At 36.1% G+C, this 21,573-nt stretch overlaps 1 protein-coding gene across 3 annotated transcripts in view; it reads left to right on the top strand.

Moving 5' to 3' along the window:
• Positions 1-21,573, top strand: part of PTPRK (protein tyrosine phosphatase receptor type K) — a 559,982-nt gene that overhangs the window by 18,386 nt on the left and 520,023 nt on the right. Inside the window, exon 1 of one of the 3 annotated variants that reach the window (XM_078001187.1) lies at positions 10,052-10,195. The exons of the other annotated variants lie outside the window; for them this stretch is intronic. The gene's annotated coding sequence lies outside the window, so the exon portion shown is untranslated. Of the gene's footprint in view, positions 1-10,051; positions 10,196-21,573 lie in introns of those variants that run through there. 3 annotated transcript variants of the gene reach the window in all.

Genomic DNA, 21,573 nt, shown 5'->3' with positions numbered 1-21,573 from the left:
AAGGCCTGTTAACTTAAGTACTGCTAGGACTATGTAAAAGATAAACTTTTCAATGTCTTTGAATTATGGACATTTTTCATGCTAAACACCATATTTCCCAAATACTACACAGTAGGTAGTGCGTTTTCAGCAAATGTTGCTTGTAAGTTACTACATAATCTTTGTACTAACAAACCTCTTGTGGCTCACAAGAGCACCCAATATTTAAGTTATTCAGAAATATTGGAAGAATCAACATGTCAGTAAAAGTAGGTAGATTTTCATCCAATTCTGATATACATTGCCACTTTGATGGAATTTTATTCTGGGTGTATGTATGTGAAATTGTTAACATCTACAAAATATACATTATTAAATATAAAGCATGTTTTTAATCTTAATACTGCATTTGAGCTTTTGATTTAATCGTCTTTTATCATTATTTTCTACTGAATTATCAGTTACTTGTAAGCAGTTATTACTATTTATTAGCTAAAGTTACTTTTGATTATTTCCCTTAAATTTTAAAATTCTTTCATTATTTAATCTCTATCAGTGTTAGAAAAATGGAATGTTGTTTTAATATACGCTCTTATAATATTTGTTTATGTAGGACAAAAATATTTCATGTTCCAAAAAATGTCATGTAAGATTAATGTAGCGCTAAATGGAAATTCCTGTGCTCCACATGCTTTGTTAGGCTCTGCCCACAAAAAACCTAGTGTCTAAAACTAAGATACTCACATGTTAAGGTATATTGTAAAAAAATTCTTGAAATTGGCAGGTTGTGAATATGTTGTATATGTATTTTTTTCCCTTTTAATGGGAAGGGTGTGTGTGTGTGTGTTTGTGAGTGTGTGATTTGAGTTTAGTAATATATGACAAAGTGCTGACAGTCCCCAAGTGACTTATTACTTATTTTGGGAAAATGGATTTTCTCCGTATGATTTCTCTTTGTATATCTTATATAAAATCTTTTATCTTGTAGTTGGAAAAAAATTTACTTTGCCTTATATATGAACAATTTCAAGAATTTGGAAGCATTCCAAACTTTACAGTTTAAACATAGATTTCAGACTGGGCCTGGTGGCTCACGCCTGTAATCCCAGCACTTTGGAAGGCTGAGGCAGGTGGATCATTTGAGGTCAGGAGTTTGAGACCAGCCTGGCCAATGTGGTGAAACCCTGTCTCTACGAAAAATAAAAAATTAGCTGGGTGTGGTGGCACGCACCTGTAGTCCCAGCCTACGTGGGAGGCTGAGGCAGGAGGATCGCTTGAGCCCAAGAGGCGGAGGTTGCAGTGAGTCAAGATTATGCCACTGCACTTATCCCAGGCAACAGGGTATAGATTTCACAACAAATATTTCCCAGACTGTGCAAAACAATATGTAGATTTTTAACTCTTCTCAGTTAGTATAGTCCTTCTCCTTGAGGAAACTGAGTGGGAGAAGACATAGAGACAAATCATATTCAGAATTAATAAAGGTGTAGTACTAAGTTGTTTGGAAGCTTTGTTTTCTGCACTTAAATGGTTATATAATAGGAAAAAGACATGTGTTCATATAAACTCTCAGGGACTTATTTTTAAAAATCAGTCTCTACTGTATGACCTGGGGTCAGTAGATGTTAAACTCAATCTCTTACCTTTATGCCTATAATAGTTTAACAATTAATTGATATTCAGAGTGATGGCTGAATTAGCTAAGCATAATCAAAGATGTAATTATGCTAGGTAAATTGTAATTCATAAGGCTGGAAAGCTTACCAGTAGTGGCCACAGTGATTGAAATGAGACTCCCCCCTCAACATCCCCCCAAAATTTTCAGTTAATCACATGATTATATTAACGAGGATGACCCATTTTAGAGCATCTGTTTTTGACAGACAACTTCTAATTTGTTTTACTCTGTATTTCAACATTCTGTTTATTCAGCAGGGCCTGATAAAGATTTTTAGTTCATTTCTCACTATATTTAGCCACTCCTTCACTGCAGCCTGATGACATAATGACAACAATACATGAGCATCAGGATTTTACCTGCCTCTGCATCAGACACTGAAGCCATTGGTATATGTTTCTCTAGGCTGTTTACATGTCTTGCCTGAGTATTTCAGAGGTAAACATTGTATCCCTTTTGAATGTTTTGAGTCCACCAACCTATAGGGACATAACTTTAAAAATTATTTTCAATAACTAACATTTTAGTGTTTACTGGTCCTAGCATTGAGCTAAGTATCAGCTCATTATTTTCAAATTGTATGTAACCACCCATTTGGTGAGTACTGAATTCAATTCAGTAAGTAGCAACCAGCTTAAGGAAAAAAACAGACCAACCATGAAATAGAATATAATATAACAAAAACAATAAAAAAGATAATCATACATTTCCTAGAGGAAGAAAAAAGTATTGTTTCATGAAACTTTGGTTTTAATGGAATAGATTTATATATCTTTATGTGTCTGTGTACTGAGTCACAACGCAAAGAGAATTTCTAATTGTGGGTCCACCCAAAAATGTGGGAAAGCTACTATACTTGTTTCATACAGTGTTCACTATAAATCCTATTCACACAACTTTATAAGCACCAAGTTTATTCTCTTAACTATTATGTCGTGGCATTTCCTGGTACAGTGCAAAGAGCACAGAGTTTGCGTAATTTGGTAAATGAGTAATTTAACGTGTATTGCCTGTTTCCTTATCCTCAATTCATGTATAATTTGTAGATGTTCACAGGGTTGTGAGAATCCAACTGGGTAATTTATGTTGATATTCTTTTCCAAATTGAGCTACACATATGTAAGTTACTATGATTGTAATGCCTTGCTCTTTGGCTCTTCAAATGCTAATTGACTACCAGGTTTGACTTGAGAAGACTGGATTGTCTTTTAAAATATTTTTTGAACCTGAAGATTTACAATTCAGTGTTTCACGTGTAGAGATCAGTCCTGTTGAGTACTTTTTACATAGTCTTTTGTTTCTTCTTTATGACAAGATGTTGTGAATAAAGCTAAGGTTTTTTTATTTTTTATTTTTTATATTTACTTTTCCTATTTTGGTGTTACTCTTGACAAAAACAATGGAAGGCAAATGTACTTTGGACATACCTGTATGAACTCGTTATTCACATTTGTCTTCAAATAAAGCTGCATATTGATTTTAAAACAAAATAATACCACGTAAATAAAACTTGATTTAAAATTTATGTTGAAATACCCATGGTGATACTCAATGGAACATCGAAATAATTTTGACGAATAAAAATATATCCAAGACTTAAAAACAACAACAACAAAGGAACAAAAAAGATATACAAAACCTCCAATCAACTGTAAAACTTGTGAGTAGAGCTATTTCAGTAATTGAAAATAGCTAGCAGAGTAGCTGTCTGCTGCCTGTCTTCTCTCTCTCTGCCATTCATTCTATTTATCTATCTATGTGTGGGCATCCAGCTGAGTTTTTTGTCAAGATAATATGATTTTATTCCATATTTATTCTGTGGCCTAATTCCAGAATATAATTATAAAAATATATATTTTGCATTTTATGTATCAGTGTGGCATAACCTTGTAATTCAGTATATATCCTGAAAACTTTGAGTTATGCACATTGTCATACTTAGATATATTTCTCAACCTTTAGAGGATCAGACAGTTATCTGGACAGAGGAGCATTGATGCCACTGTTCTCCAGCATTCCCTTAGCCTCATCTTGCTAAAAGCAGAGGAGGACATTGGGATGCAAATAAAGTAGAGGAAGGGCTCTTTGCCAAGTGCTGTTTATTGAACTGAGTAAATGTCTTCCCCATGGGTTGGAGGGAGCTGGTTCGTTTAAGTGGGCAAGAAAAGCCAGTATTCTTCCGAGTGATGAGGTTTCTTAAATAAATATTTCAAATGTAGATTCTCTGGGCTGTATCAATGAGAGGCAGGCCTGAAAAGTCCCCTCAGTATCCAGGAGCCCAGGATGGGAAGGGCTCTGTTTTGAAAGTGCAAACTGTCCATAGTTTGGATGGGAGAGTGCTTGTAATGGAAGCTAGGCTATGATTTGTCTTTTTAACATTGTTGACAGAAAAAGAGTGTTAAGGAAGCGGGATGACTACAGTTTCAGGGGATTTATTTACAGCTCCTAAGAAAATTATTATTATTTTTTTTACAATTCAGACATAAACAGTATGCTAAAAGCAAAGTATCTAAATCTACTCGAGAAAAATCCTTTAGGACGTATTTTAGTCAACATGTTGTTAAAACTACTTATTGTTAAAAATACTTCATAATATACACAACATATTATTTTAAAATGTTCTGCAATTCAGATTTTAAAGTGATTTTTAGTCTTCTCACTCCACCTCCAGTTACTGAGATTTTACTGTTTATTTGTTAGCTACATCTAATAGAAAGGAAAAAAAAAAAAAAACCTTTTTGGTAGGTGATAATTACTTAAAATTTGGATCCAAATTAAGAGGACAGAGCTCATCAAAATAGGGATGTATTAATACTGGGATGTGTAATAATGGGAGAGAAGGTATAAGAATGACGGAGTAAGAAATTTTAAAAGAGGGGAAATAGGACGAATTCAATCAAAACAAGGAAGCCAAGGTGTTTAAATGGGTGACCCTCTCATTTTAATGTTTATCTGATTGAAATTTGACATTTTCTATTTACTCATTTCAAACCAAGATAAAAATCTCAAGTATTTAGAGCAACCTATTTTCAGTCTAGTTTGTGTTCAAATTATTATTATTATTATTATTATTATTATTATTAAAGACAGAGTCTCCCTATGTTGCCCAGGCTGATCTCAAACTCCTGGGCTCAAGGGATCGTCCTGACTCAGCCTCCAGAGTAGCTGGTATATTAAGTGTGAACCACCAAGCTCAGCGTAAAATGGTTATTTTTAAAGTATATATAGCCAGGCATACTTAAATTAAAAATAGTTTAAAAGTGAGCTTAATGTTACTTCTTTCCTCCTCTTCCTGGGATCATAAAATGATTAATGTTGAAATTAGTGTTCTGCTACTGACTGGATCATACATGTTTACTTTTTCCCTCTAATGTGAATACTTGCTGGTAGTATAGCATATAGCCATCTTCAATTCTGACAGCTGACATAAGGCAATTTTATAAGTGATTAATCACATACTATTGTGCATGTGGGAGGGTTTTGGCTTAGAGTTATTATGGTGTACTTTTTGGATGTTATTTGTTTTATAAGTAACTTTATGTTTGTTACCTGTAATGTTTTACTGATTCCAGAACCACTTGGCCTTCTTTGGTTTATGTAATGCCAAGCACAATTATATTTTGAGTAAGATTTTGTGAGAAAAATTATATTCTTCTTGGTTTATAAATAATTGTATTATGAGACTAATTCTAAAAGCCACACCTGAAAATGTCACATTAGTTTATTATATACATCATTAGTTTATTTATAACATCATTAGTTTATTATAGCTTTGTAACACTTTTGCTTTTCATAAACCAAGAAGCAGTTAGAGTTGGCTTATACAATATTTGTTTAGAAGATAATAAATCTTACAGGATGTTAATAATTTTAAAAGCTGCATATGTTGTTACTAATGATCAAGCTGAAAGAAATTATATGATTTCAAACATGACTGTCTTTCTGATCGTTCAGGACAGGACCATGTAAGGACAACATCTGGACCTGATCTCACATTTCAAGGTCTTAAAGTTGTCACTTCACTTTGGTTTCATATTTTATCTTAAAAATGGTTGTTCATCAAATATTCATTAAATGCTAACCATATTTACAACATTCTGTGAGGAACCATAGGGTTACAAAGTATATGACAAATTCCTTAGATATAGTATATAATAATCAGAGGAGGAATTTTATAATTAATATTTTCTATTCTCTACTTTAGTACTGGACTGGGTTTTAGGACTAGCCCCCATTCCGCTCTACTTTTCTACCTTAAGATTTAGGAAAATGTTTTTTCTGATAATCACATTGCTGAAATCTAAGATGGACTTGCTCATCAAGTTTACTTTTTTTCCTGGAGATTTTGAAGGACACTGTCAGTCTTCAGCTGGATATTGAGCAACTTCACTGTGGCATGCCTTAGGGATTGAGGTCATAGTCCTTTTCATTGTGGACTTTTCTTCCTGGACTTTTACAGTCTAGGGTAGATGGATGTGAAACATATACTTGTCAATATGTAATCCTAAGTTTGGAAAGTCCAGAAAAAAAAACAGGGGTTTTAGAAGAATGTGTCTTACCCAAGGAGTGCATAGGAATTTTGACATTAGGAAAGCTTGGCAGGAGATACAAGCAAAGAGTCCCACCTGTGTGGAGACTGGAGAGAATGCAGTGCATTGCAGCAACTGAGAGAAGCCCACCCACCATGGCTGGGGAAGAGGCTGTGAAGGAGAGTCTGGTGGGAGTGGCCAAGGCTTCAGGTAAAAGCCAGAACATGCAGGACCTTATAAATAATGGTGACGACTTTAAGGAAAAGACATGATCAAATTTTCATTTTGTAAGTATTGCCCTTAGCATAGTGTGATATAAAGGGTTTGGAGGGGTCACGTGGATTTTGGTGAAACCAGTTAGGAGGACATTGTTGCAGTCTAAGTGATTGTAGGGTGAGAGAAGTGTCCAGGTAAAGGTATTTTGAAGGTGGGAGTGATGGAGCTTGCTGGTAGATTTGTGGGGACTTAGTGAGAGGGAAGGATGAGAGATGCTGCCTGAGTATTTGGTTTGAAATGTAACATTTAAGGAACATTTTATTTTAGGCCCTTGCCTCCACGAGGATTTAAAAACAAATTTGTGTATTACCTTTTCCTTACAGTTTACGTAATTCCTTTTTTAGGCAACATGGCTATACATTCTTTTATCTTTTCCCCAAAATTACTTCTCTTTATATTACCATTTACGGTATGTGTCTATGTACATATGCATTTGTTTAAAATGTAGTCATTTAAAATTCAGTTCTAAACAACTGGGTCCTTACCCCAGGCACCTTTCTATATTCTCCTTTAACTTCCTTGAGTGATAAGCTTTGCTGTTTTTGAAGTTCTTTGCCTATTCACTTTCTTTTCTTTAGACTGTATATGAATGGATAGATACACACACTGACCCACACAGATAGTTTGTTTTGAATTGCACAGCGTTGATGTATAAGGAAGAAATATTTTAAAAATTGTTATATTTTCTTTAATGGTTTGTCTTAGAAAATGAACACATACCTGAGAGTTGAGAACTGAGATTTTTTTTTTTTTTTTTTTTTTTTTTTTTTGTGAGAATCCAAAGGCTTTACAGTGTGACTGCTTACTAATGTCAGAAAAATAGCAATTCAGCTCTTACTTTCTCCCCTATACTTTCAGGGCGTTATGACAGTTTTAATGTGAGTTGTAAAAGGTAGGGAGGTATACTTTAATTCTCTTTCACGCACATAAATCAAGTTTCAGTCTCTTTTGGAAATGTTTACTAGAGAAAAAATCATGGGCAGATTTTAAAATGCTTTTGGATTGCATGACGGCATGGTGCCACTTCCATTGAAGTCTTGTAATATTTTATTTTCCTTCCCAAAGAGTCAAGATAAATCCTGTAAACACTTTTTCTCCTTTTGTTGTTTTGGTTGTACTATTGTGTTTGGCTGTAGCCTTTTGCCCCTGGGGAAATAGAAGTGTTTTTTTACTTCAGTGCTCCTGCTGAGTTCTCCAGCTGTTGGGCAGCAGTTTCAAAGTTGTTCCCTATTTACACACTGCAAGTCTGGCCAATCACAAAGCTTCCTACATCTTATTTGAAGTATAGTATACTAATTTCAGGGATATATTTTGTAGGAAAATTATTATCAAAATTTACTAGAATGTAGCTTCTTTTATCTTTTAAATTTAAAACCTAATTTAGCTAAAACATTATATCCTTAAAAAATGGTTATGGTGAACGTCAGCGTAACACGTAATCTTATAGAAACTAAAGCAAATTTATCAATTAGCAAGTTCAAGTAACTACACTTTTTTTTTTTTTTTTTTTGAGATAAATGGTCTTGCTACATTGCCCAGGCTGGAGTGCAGTGGCTATTCACAGTTGAGGTCATGGCTCACTGCAGCCTCAAACTCCTGGGCTTAAGTGATCCTCCTGCCTCAGACTTCCACAGACACCTGTTCTAGTAACTACTCTTTATCTATTTAATGCTAACCAATGTGGTAAACCACTAGTGTGTACCAGGCACTATGTTACACTTTGCTTAGGTTTTGCTCTCTAGGAGCTTCAGTCTGTTTGGAGAAATGGACATGTTGATAAATGTTATAACTCACATAGGAATGAAGTGCTTAGAGAACACAGATGACAGAGTTACTGACTGTATCTGGAGAAGTTGGATAAAGCATCATAGATGAGGGGACAGTTACCTTTGGAGTTTCCAGATGAAGAGATGGAGGAAAAGTGCCTTGATGACACCAAGTTACCCATTGTGCTTGGTTACCACGTGGTTAAAATAAATCATTTGCATTTGGTGATTTCTAAACTCTCTTGCTGGTAGATTTTTTTTGACATCTATGAATTGACCACAGTGTTCAATGAATTGGCCACAGTGTAAGTATAGTTGTTTCTCTGTATGTGTTTGTGTGTATGTGTATGTGTGTGCATGTGTATGTGTGTGTGTGTATGTGTATATGTGTGTGTGTGTGTGTGTATGTGTATGTGTGTGTGTGCGCGTATGTGTGTAGGGGGCAGGGGGTACTTCTAACTAGGCTTGAGACATTCGTATGTGATAAATTTTTAAAAATTGCGGTTTTAATTTCCAGTTTTCAGTGAATTTTGGTCAATAGAATTTGCTCTTGGGAAAAAGTAAAGGAGGTGAATGCTGACTTTCTTTTGTAATAGAAACAGCCAACTCATTCATTCATTTAACATCTATTGTTGAGTGCCTACCACGTGCTAGATATTGTTAGACAGCAATAAAAATACATATTCCAGCTTCTAAAATACTTACATTTGGGTGGCATGTGGGACACTACACTCTGGATTGGGGGAAAATACGGGGTATGGGTTGCCACAAAAATTAGCAAACATCAGTCTCTCCTGCCCTTTCCAAAAAGTACGAGGGGGCTGCCCAAGAGAAGGGAGAAAGCAGGTCTAGGCTCAGAAAGGCTAGGTGGAAAGTGTGACACTAGCAGGGGGTTTTTGGAAGGCAAGGGTTTCCATATGCAAAGATTGGGAGATGGGGCACTTCAGCTGAAGAGAAAACTTAAGACTATTTTTAGGCCAAACAGTCCAACTTGAAGAGTGGGTTATATTCAATAGAGTAGTAGGGGATGAATTAGATACTGAGCATGAAAATAACGGCTATGAACTTGTCCTCATGCCAGCTGCTGTGGCAAGTGTATTTACTTATTAAATCTTTCAAAAATGCCGTAAAATAAATATTATTGTCTCCATGTTCCAGCTTCTTTAGGCCCCACGTGAGTTCAAACTCAGGTCTGTCTGATACAGAAATACTTGATCTCAACCACCATAATATATTGGAATTTTCATTTTTGGATGGTTAGGCTACAAGGTTCTATTGAAAATTTTGAGTAGGCAATCGCTTAAATATGTACAGTGTAACAGTATGATAAATCCCATAATAGTGTTAGATTTGGGGTATTCTGGGAACATGCTGAAGAGGTAAACTACTCATTTGGGGGTGGATGGATGGGATTTGCCTAGGAAGGTATATCAGCATTGAGACCAAAGACATACAGCAGTTATCAGAGCCAATGAGGAGGGTTTTCTTGGTAGAGAAGGCAGCATGTGAAGGGCCCAGAAGTAAAGCACTAGGAACTGCTACTGGTGTCTTTGAAGATTCTGTAATAGAGATGAATGTGGCAATTTGTTGGGGCTAGATCACGAAACCCCTGGGTGTGATGCAAGGGAATGATGACTTTATCTTGGAGGCAACCTGATGATGTGGAAGGGTTTTAGGCAGATAGGGAGGGGAGTGGTAGGATCAGACTTCCACAATTAGAAGATTATGTTAAATTCATTTAAGCAAATGTGAACAGTAGTGAATCAGTTCCCAGGGGAGCTTTCATTGCCAAGTATTCTTCCTGCCTTGAAGATTAGCCTGTTAGTTACCAAGCAGCTTTCGTTTTTAGTGTCTGTGCTTGTGGTCGGTAACTTTTGCTGCTGTTGTTCTGCTGCCGTCCGCCATTCCATTCTCCATCTATCACGCACACAGAACCCTCACCAGGATCATGAAGGGCGATTGAAAAGGTAACAAGAGAAAAAAAAAAGATAGATTAATGTAAGCCTGATGTTTCTTTTAGTGGCAGATTTTGGTGTTCACATGAGTACCTGAGCCTGTCTAAATTAATCTTATGTTCTCATCACGGTCTTCTAGCTCGAGAATTGGCCGCAGGTAAAAATAATTGGAAATTATTGGTGTAGCCGAAACTGCATTACAGCTGCCAAGTGTGGATACGCGGGAGCCAGGCTGCTTTTGTCTGCTTCCTCATAAACATTCTTTCCGCATTCTTTATCAGCACATAATCCTGAGACACAAAAAGCCTTTGTGTCCCACTGGGAATGTGAGAAAATCAAAGCTATCTATTGGTTTTGCTCCTGGTTAGGAACCACTAACACTTCTATATTAACCACCCAGGTTTTGAATCGAGATAGATGTTATCAGCAAGATGTGTCCTTCATTTTCCCTAAAGATATCACTGTTCCAATACAAGAAATCTTAAAGACAGACTGCAAATGTCTGTTTTCATCCACCTGATGCTGTGATTTGTGGATACTTGTTAGACATGTAAATTTAATGGAGCATAGCCTAATAGTAAGCATTTATATAGAACTTCCCATGTTCCAGGCACTTGATGTATATTAATACATCCAATCATCACCACAATCATATGACGTAGCTATTATTGTTTTATACTGTTTGTTATATATTGAATTGTATTCCCCAAAATTCATATGTTGAAGCCATAACCCCCAGTGTGATTGTATTTGGAGAGAGGGCCTTTAAAGAGATCATTAAGGTTAAATGATGACATAAAAGTGGGCCCTAATCTACTATGACCGATGTCCTTATAGAAAGAGGAAGAGACTCCAAGAATGTGTGTTCATAGAAATAAAGACAGAAGAGCAGAAGGTGGCTATCCAGAAATCAAGGGGAGTCCTCAGAAGAAACCAGCCTTGTTGGTATCTTGATCTTGGACTTCCAGCCTCTGAAACTATGGGAAAATTAATTAATTATTTAAGCCTTCAAGTCTGTGGTATTTTGCTATGTTGGTCCTCGTATACTAATACATACACATTTTACTATGTGGGAAAATGAAGGCACAGAGAGGTTGAGCGACTGGCCCAAGGTCACACGGCTAGAAAATGACAGATTAGGATTCACACGTGGGGAGTGTGATTATGGAATCAATGCTGTTAATCACCATGCTGTGCTGCTTCTCATGAAGATAGAACTTCCCAGTACTGGGGCCTGGGTGGTATGACCATATACTGCCTCTGGCATTTTTCCTCCCCTTATTTTCTGTACCCAGCTCTCTGCGTTCTAGTGTATAATACTCATGGACTGTTCACCTTGGGCTATACTGTGTAGGAATGATGCATCTGCAGAATCCTTTACTCTTGTCATGGTTGGCAGTTTGCTCTGGCTTGAGCAATTTCATGGCTCAGAATGAGTAGGGTCAGCAAACACTGTTAACATTTTTCTTGTCATGAATTAACTTTTCAAATAACAGCAAAACTCAGCTTCATTTTTTCCCCCAACTTTAGTCTCATCGATTCAGTTGAAGAATGCTTTTGTAGTCTGTTCTTGACTGTCATCTTTCGGAAAAGATTTTTTTTTTTTTTTTTTTTTTTTTTGGTGAAAGAACAGGGAGAAGGAAAGAGGAGAGAAGAGCAATTGTTTGAGTTAAAGTGACCATGTTAACACCTATGATTGGTCTGATGAATTGAGCACTTTTTAATTACTTAAATATGTTTAGTATGTTACATGTTTTAAAATAGTCTTTAAAATGTAGTAGTGTTTTTTTGGTAAACAGTTAAGCTTCAGCATACCCGAAGAAATGATACAGATGTAAAAATGCAATACAATGACCATTGAGGGTGAGTAAGTGTGGGAAGCCTTCCTGAAAATGCAGATGCAGAATGGATTATACTGTATACATATCTACATTGGGGTTGACATGGGAAATTATAAAAAGTTTATTTCTGAGCTCATGAAACATTTCCTACAAATTTACAATTGTGTCAGTTGTATAGGAAAACAAAACTTACAATGAATACATGGACTCTTTTCCTGATCCTCCTTTTAATGAGGTAATTAAGTGAAGAACAGACAATGTGTATGTGGCCATGTGCGTTTCATATAGTGTAATTTAATGCAGATACATGGGCACACATGAAAAGAATAAAATTAGATTCTATTGATATTATATTTTCCTTAATTTTATATGATTGAGAGAGTTATATGACAAGTATTGTTTAATTTCTGAAACCATGTTACCATCACTTTAGTTATTATGATTCAGGCCTGAGCATATGCATCATTTCCAAGTGAAGTTTGTTCCAGCTCATGGATCAACCCATTATCTGCTCTGCTTGCATGACTCTTACCAGGATAAGAAGAAACAGGAGAATGCACTGAGCTTTACTCTTAACTGTGAAAATAAACATAAACTGCCTTTGGAACAATTTATGCAGTTTTTCTCCATGATGAAACCAATTTGTTATCTATTTCTGCATATCAGTAAAAATGTGTTCCATATTCAAAATAAAATATTTCTCTTTATACATTACTTTATTCAATACCTGAAGGTGCACTCCTCAACTTATGGCACTAATATTGGTTGCTGTGGCAATGTTTTCAGAAGTTTATGATTTGTGGAAAGTGTACTAGAGAATGACATGAATTATTAATTAATTATTTTTTAAGTATGTTTTTTCTCCTATTAATGGTAAAAATAAAGAAATGTAAATTATGAGGAAAAGAGATTATTTTAATATACAGTTGAGATTTTTTCTTTCCCATTAGAGATCAGTGGCTTTGTAGTTTTTTTTTTTTTTTTTTTTTTTTTTTTTTTTTTTTTAGTAAACTTCCTACTTTTAAAAGACTCTATTTATTGGTACAAGCTGAAAAAATATTTATTGCATTTTCTTCATAGTTGAAATTTACTTTTAAGAATTCCCTTTAGGTTTCAAAGAATTAAATGACATTTAAATTTATTTATTGCAAAACTTCAGTACCATTATGCCAACTTATGTATGACGCTTTTCTTCTTGAACCATATACCTTTACTACTTACTGCCAGAAATGCTAAATACGGGCTTATTGGCAAAACTAACCATAAATATGGAGGTTTTGCTGTGAGCGCTCCAGTAAGCAGTTTTAGTGTGTCATTATCCAGCATATTCAACAAGAAAGGTGAGGTGGAACCCTTATTTCAAAGAAAATTATCTGCTGTTGTTTATGTTAGAAACAGCGTATTCTATTGGCTCCTAGAAAGTAGGCATCTGGCTTGTGAATGCCCGGTATCTACTCTCCATTCTGATAACAGCATCCAGATTTTGCTTTGGGAATTGTGATGGTTAATATCTAGTGGCAACTTGATTGGATTGAAGGATACAAAGTATCCTTCAATATGTGTCTTTGAGGGTGTTGCCAAAGCATATTAACATTTGAGTCAGTGGATTGGGAGAAGCAGACCCTATATCTGGGTGGACACCATCTAACCAGCTGCCAGCGCAGCTAGAATGGAATTAGCAGACTTGCTGAATTTTCTGGCTTCATCTTTCTCCTGTGCTGGATGCTTCCTGCCCTTGAACATCAGACTCCAAGTTCTTCAGCTTTTGGACTCTTGGACCTACACCAGTGATTTGCCAGGGGCTCTCAGACCTGTGGCCACAGACTACAGGCTGCACTCTCAGCTTCCTTACTCTTGAGGTTTTGGGACTTGGACTAGCTTCCTTGCCTCTCAGCTTGTAGATGGCCTGTTGTGGAACTTCATCTTGTGACTGTGTGAATGAATGCTCCTTAGTAAACTCCCCTTCAAGTATACAACTATCCTATTAGTTCCGTCCCTCTAGAGAACCCTGAGTAATACAAGAATCTACACCTCATTGAATGCAGTTTTGGGGGCAGAAAGGTTTGATACCTTTTCTTACTGGTGATAAGGGTCTCATCCGACCGCTCCTGTTACAAAAGGCAGGTTAACAAGAGAAAAGCATAACAAATTTATTTAATCAAGTTTTATGTGACCTGGGAGTCTTATGAAATGAAGACCCAAAGACCCAGGGAAAACTCTATTTTTATGCTTAGGATTGATGAAGAATGGACACTCCCCCATCACTCTGTTACTATTAGATCATTCCCTTTTGTGAACACCTGTCTGTTCATTCTTCTTGGCCTTTCTGTGGTATTGCTTCCTCTTGGGTATGCTGCAGGACTCCCCCGCTGGAATGAGGCTCTTTAGGGAAGGATGGAGAAGGGAGAAGGTGACCTTTCTGGGTTTTATGGCCTGTTTTGGAGGAAAGGAGTTGCCTTGGGGAAAACAAATTTTGTTTTCTATGACTTGCTTCAGGGGAGATAGAGGGATAAGAGACAGAAGGGTAGCAGAAAGTCAGAACAAGGCTTTGTTTCTGAGGCTGTTTTTGAGGCCTTCCCAGTTTCCCAGTGTACTACAGTGCCATACTTCTGTGTGATTTTCTGAAGCCCAACACAGTCTTGGAGGGACTTTGAGTCAAGTTGTCCTGCCTTCCTTTATCCAGGAGGTGGGTTCCTGAGCTACATCAGGAAAATATGAGTCCTACTTCAGAAAGCCATCCTCTCACAGGTAGTGAACATTGCAAAATTTAAAATGTGAGTGGGCATGCAGCTTTCCTGCCATGTGAAGCAAGCAGTATAAGCGAATTAGAGAGAGGAACTGGAGTGCTCTGTCATGTTAAAATTCCCTGGTTCAGTTGTTGAGAGCTAGCTTCTTTCTTGTGTATCCTGCAGTTTAATTATTCAACAGTTCCTTTGATTCCACAAAATACATTTTTTCTTTTTTCTGAGCTAGTTTGAGTTGAATTTCTGTCACAACCAAAGTGATCTCTATGTCAATTAAAGATTTTTTCTGTGTTCATATTCACAAATCCTCCCTCCCTCCCTCCCTCCCTCCCTTCCTTCCTTCCTTCCCTCCTTCCTCTTTTTTCCTTCCTTCCTTCCTTCCTTCCTTCCTTCCTTCCTTCCTTCCTTCCTTCCTTCCTTCCTTCCTTCCTTCCTTCCTTCCTTCCTTCCCTCCTTCTCTGTCTCTCTTTCTTCTTTCTTTCCTTCCTTCCTTCCTTCCTTCCTTCCTTCCTTCCTTCCTTCCTTCCTTCCTTCCTTCCTTCCTTCCTTCCTTCCTTCCTTCTCTCTCTCTCTCCCTCTCTCTCTCTCTCTCTCTCTCTCTCTCTCTCTCTCTCTCTCTCGACAGGATCTGGCTCTGTCACTCAGGCTGGAGTGCAGTGGCACGATCTCAGTTCACTGCCACCTCCACCTCAGCCTTCCCAGTAGCTGGATGCTACAGGCACATGCCTCCACACCTGGCTAATTTTTGTATTTTTTTGTAGACAGGGTTTCACCATGTTGCCCAGGCTGGTCTTGAACTCGTGAGCTCAAGCAATCCTTCGGTCTTGGCCTCTCAAAGTGCTGGGATTACAGGCATGAACCACCTTGCCTGGCCATATTAATAAATTATTTCAATAATTATAAACAGAGTATAGATATAATTTTGTTTTCTGCCTTTTTGAAGTAACGTGATTTTTTTCTCTAAACTTTTTCTTCATGTTTGTCATAAAAAGTCTGTATAATATATTAATAGTGTCATAGACAAGCACCCCCTTTTTATTAGTTTTTTGAACTAATTTAACTAAAAAGCTGTCACCCCCTTTTTATTATTATTATTTTTTAAACAATAACAGAATTTTGTGCATTTTTAGTAGTATTCTGTGGGTTAATTTCTAACAGCTGGATTATTGAGAAAAGATGAAACTATTTAATGAACATACATTTTAGAATTCAAATAAAATTGAACACAAATGTAAACTCTGCCAGTCACTACTTAAGTGGCATTAATTAAACAATTGTTTGCTTCTTGGTCAAAATGAGGATAGCTTGTCTTCAGACTTTGTCATAAAAATGAAAAGATGGTATGTAGATTTTGAAAAGTGTATTTATCAAGAAAGACTGCTGATTATTCTTTGTTTCTACAAGTATTTTTCATAGAATCAGACATTGCTTGTCTGATTATTATTGATTTATTACTTAATAACATATTTCCAGCAGAAGCACCATTCTGTTTATTCTTGGACCTTGTCAACATCCCTCTTCTGCTTTGAAATCCTTTCTTTGGTGGTGATTACCTTCAATCTTGGTCTTTAGAAGAGCTACTCCATCGCTCTTCCACAGGCTCTTCCTTCATTCACTAGCATTCCTCATGGGGACAGCAACTTATCTCTGTGTCTCTTCATGACTGGGAACTTGCCTTTGTAATAACAGTGATTGTTAGGTATTAGGCATGATCTGTGTGTGTGTGTGTGTGCGCATGCATTTTCAATGAATGATTTACTAGGTAAAACATTTTACTGATATAGATCTATATAAGGTTACATGGGTATGGGATGCCAGGAAATTTTTCCATTCACTCTGTTTTCTTCCCAGTGAAAGAAATGGTTGGAAATCTGATGGCAGCAGAACTACATGAAGACTAAATAGCACAATAGCTGGTTACTTGCTTAGAACCTGATGATAAATTTGTGATGTGTACTAATATAACCAATTGTTCTAAATTTAGAATGTCATTACTTAAGTGATTTTAAAAGTGATTATGGGTTGATTGCCACAAAGTCATAGGTTAACATTTTTAGAGACAACTAGGTATTTCTGATAATTTTCCTAATCATACAGTTGAATTGTAATTATATAGCTTGTATTTATTTGCGGGTAGCATTAAAACTTCATATAATTTACGTTTCATATATGGACCTCATTCTTCCTTTTCATTGTGGGTTCAGAGAACTCAGTCTAATGCATTTGATCTCATGTGCCTCCTGTTAAGACTGTCTGCTTGTTAAAATGAAAATTTAATTTTTATTATGTTTGTATGTGTTTTGAAGCAAATTAAAATTATAGTAGTTAGAATTGTGGATTTGATTTGCATTTTCTGAAAGGAAAGGAAACTATTGAGTTTAAAAATGTGATTTGATTTGAACAAACTATGCTAATTAAATTTATTTTTGAGGACACTATTAGCAGAAAAAATATAAATTGGTGCAATTTTCCATTGCCTCATTTTGTATTTCAGGAGTATAATTCAATATTTTAAAATAAAGCATTAACAAAATTTCAAGTGACTTATTTGTGTTTTAAAAGTTTACTTTATAAAAGATTAGTTAGGAAATAGTTTCTTCCCGAGTTTACTTGTAACCATGGGAACAAATATATGTAAGTATTATCACTTGATAACTGGCTCAACAACAATGAAATTAGCATCACAAACTCAGACTTATTCAAATTTGTTGTAACTACTATAAAGCCTGTAGGTAGAAATTTATTGAAGGTTAATAATTTACTTTAAAAATTAAGATTACAAACAGGATTGAAATTAACCTGTAGCAAGCATTACGTTTTCAAAATAGTTGTAATTTTACTGTTAGGAGTTTAAAGTCTTGCTAAGCATTTATCATTAAGGCTTCTAGAGAAGGAAGTAAAAAGAAGGGTTAGTGGTACTGAAACCTACTATTTTTGAGAAAACATAGGTTTGCGAAAAGATCACGGTACTTTAGTCTGTCTTCAGCATAATTTAGGACCAACGGTGACGAATAAGTCCATTAATACCAAATGAGAAAAAAGGGGGATTTTTGTTTGTTTTATTGGATAAACATGGTAACCATAGTATGGTGTCTATCTAGGATTTATCAGTTAATTATATTTGAAGGGCACTTTGCTCAGTAGCTAGGATATGTTTCTGAGGAATTAAGGGAAACCAGGGATGCATAACAGAACCACGAAGAGGGGAAAATACTTTGGAAAGGAAATGACTGACCCTGGAAATTATTAGGACATCCTGCCCAGGATGTCATTACTAAATCTGTGTTCCATTATTTTTATAAAAAGATATCATCTATACACACCAGAGGACAATGGCAAGTAGACATAATTGGGCTGTGAACATTTCATATCACGTTAGCCCAGTACTTTTAATTAGAGTTTCAGTTTAATTATAGTATAATTCTAAACTAGTTGCAGGCACTGACTGATGAGGGAGTGCAGAGATTTTATTTAGGACATGTTGGTTCTTCATATCAAGGGATAGCCATGATTGGGTGCAAAATGACATTGAATGCATTGTGTAATGTCTGTGATCTGAGATTAGGGAAATGTGTGAGTTCCTTTAGTCACATTAGAGTTCCATTACTATGTTTTGTACCTTCCCTTGTTCACCTTCTGAATACATAAGTCAGGTTCAATATTACTACACTTAACCTATGCAAATTTATAATATCAGAGGGAGAATAAGATGAAAAGGAAATGAAAAATCAAAATTAATATTATTTTTCAGTTAAATTATTTTTATAAGAAACGTGCTGCTTTTTGCTTTTAAACACAAAGTAGCAGATGTAAATGAATTAATAGGATAAAGCAAGTTGCTAGAAAAAAAATACCTCTCATAGGAAGTAAAACCAGAATTATGTTATTGAATTAAATTATTTTAATAAAAGTCATGCTGCCTTTTTGCTTTTAAACATTTGGAGTGGTGGAAACAAGATATAAATGAATTTGTTGGATAAAAAATGTTGTAGAAAAAATACGACTTTTGTTGGCCTTGATAATGTAATAAGGTACTACTTTGCTCAAACTTTTGAAAATAAATAGATAAATTGCTGGGCCTGGTGTTGGTGGCATTACTACACTGTTGAGCACTTATGTCTAAATATTTAAGAGACATTCAGATTGGTATAATTTTATTTCATTAAGAATCATGCAGCTAAGGAAGGTAGCCCTTAGTTGGCCCAGCTAAGAAAAAAGGACAATGTTGATGCATCAAGTGGTTTTATGAGCAGGATACCACCTGGTTCCGTGCTCTGACTTCATTTGTTGTTGTCTGGAATAATGAGAACTCTTCATTGGCTTAATGCCTTTGCTTGTAAGAGACAGATGCTATCTGATCCCTCCTGTCAGAAGAATTCCCAGAATAAGCCATTCAACCAAGAACAATTAGTGTCTTGTTGATTGCAAACAGTAGAAGAGGGAATTCTCTGTATTTCCTAGCACCTTGCTTTTTTGGTTGGTGTGTGTTCATCAGTAGCAGAAACTGTTCACTGACCAACGAACTGAAGTGGCACACGGGTGGCTTTTGAGGCACTTTTCTGTGATTTGGCTGTTATTACTTTGAGTTAACTGCTCACTATCTAAGATGTCCACATTGCTACTTTACTTTTAGCCTTTCCATTGAGTCTGTTTCTTAAAGTGTGTTTCTATTCACCTCTTCTGGTGTATACATTTTATTTTAAACAGGTCTCAGTTTCTTGTCCTGCTTTTCTTTCTCCACCTCCTTTTCCTCCCATGTCTCATGACCACATCTCATTCACAGGCAGGGTTTTCTTTAAGGCCGCTCCCATTTCAGAGTAGCTTAAGCAATACATTGTGACTAAGAACAAATATATTACAGTGCCATATGAACTATGAGAAAATGTAAACAGAGACAACTCTGAGATATATTTCCAAATTCACTGTAGGCTTGGGGGGATATTACAGCCCTGTCTATTTCACTTGTACTTCACGTCTTAAAAGATCTGGGGAATGTTTTCCAACATCATTCAGCACAGTTCTAGGTCTCATTAGGGCCAGCAGAGTCAGTGTTCTTGTTTGAACTGCTAGGGGCAAGTCCTAAAAACAAACGACAAAAAAGAAACAGTGTAAATTGCTAATTTGTGTTACTGCCTGAAATCCATGCAAGCAGGATTCATTCATTAGTTCTTATTTATTTGTTTTTGGGTTAGCATATTTGGTTAGAACAAAATTCAGTTCTGAGAAGAAAATGTACAGTGGCCAAACAGTTCATTTTAGAACCCACCTTCATTTAGTTAGCAAGCCTTTATAGTGTGCTTGTTTTCTGCAAAATGCTATCTATATAGTCCTGGAAAAGATAAAATAACTCTAAGACCCAGTTCTTTGAAGTATGTAAGTCTTGTTGGATACTCTTAAAATGTATATTCATGAAAATTCTTGGTAGAGGATGAAGACTACCTATCAACAAGTTAACAATATTATAATTATAATATTTTAAATCAGAATATCTCCAAGGCAACTGAGGAATGATACTGAATCAGGTCAAGAAAGAGGGAGGTAGATTTATAACTGGAGGAGAAAAAGATGTGGAAGGGATTCTTAATGAATTAGGAGGTATTGATACCACAATCTCTGCAATACAGTGTTACAGTATTGCATGGGGAAACAGACATCATTATAATAGGAAAATAATCAATTAGTTGGTCACTTAAAGAGTGAGTTTCCATTCATTTATCTCATCTTAGTTCATCATCTCAAAATCTGCATTGGTTAGTCTCTTGGGGAGTTTTGCAAATTGTAAACATCCATCAATGTAAAGCAATTAAAATGCAGAGGATTTGGTATGCAACATTGCAAATATGAAAAAAGATATAAAATTTCATATTCTAAATCTTGGCAATGAGGTAGGGTAAGTGGCCAGTTAACAGTTGAACCTAAATAATTGGCTATGTATTTCATGTTAACAGCTGAATAAAATTAAAGACTTTGTATGAATGAAGAAAATACATTTTCAAAATTCCTTCAAAAGATAAGGGGTAATTTGAGCTTTTATTTTTTTTCTCTCTGAAATGAGAATTGAAAATGCAAACCTGTTTGGCTCTTTATGGGTCTTACAGCTTGTTCTCTGGGCTGTAATATGTATAAAAGTAGAGGACTGTCCAGGGTATGGTGTGTGTATCACTCTAGTAGTGGGGTTAAGTTATGTTGGTAAGAGCGTGACAGAGAATGACTTAGGGAAGAGGGGTTATAGCACTGAGTAATGAGAAATGAATCTGGAGAAGCAGTGAAAGTATTTTTAGTGGCTTGAATAGTACAGTGGAAGATTTTAGGTTTTGTTCCCTGTGATGTATGAAGACTCAGAGTGGGCCTTGGCCGTGGGTGACTGATGTGGTATTGGAAGCATTCTGATAAAATGGACAGAACACTGGACTGGAAGTCATGAACCCTGGGTTTTGTAGCCCTGGCTTCACATCCAACTATGTATGTGAACTTGTGGAAGTTAATTCACCTTTTTGAGCCTTAGCTTTTCATCAGGAAAATGAGGGTGTTAAACTGCTCTGTAAGATGCTTTACCTTTTGTGTGAGGTTATTCTGTTAATTCAGTACTGAGAAGAAACTGAAGGTGTGTGGGTGAGCTAGGGACTAACTAATTCATATGTGAGGGAATAAGGACATGAGCTGGAACCACATCTAAAATTGAGGAGGAATGGATAGAGCAGGGAGATATTGTGGAGGTGGAAATGGTAGTTTGTTAGGGTGAATGTTGATAAAGAAGAGAGAGTCACAAATAACTTTAAATTTATGAGCCTAGGGGTTTGGGAGG

Source organism: Macaca mulatta, chromosome 4, assembly GCF_049350105.2.
Source record: "Macaca mulatta isolate MMU2019108-1 chromosome 4, T2T-MMU8v2.0, whole genome shotgun sequence".
NCBI lineage: Eukaryota > Metazoa > Chordata > Mammalia > Primates > Cercopithecidae > Macaca > Macaca mulatta.
Note: the sequence above shows the minus strand (reverse complement) of the source record. Positions and strands in the feature narration are given on the sequence as shown.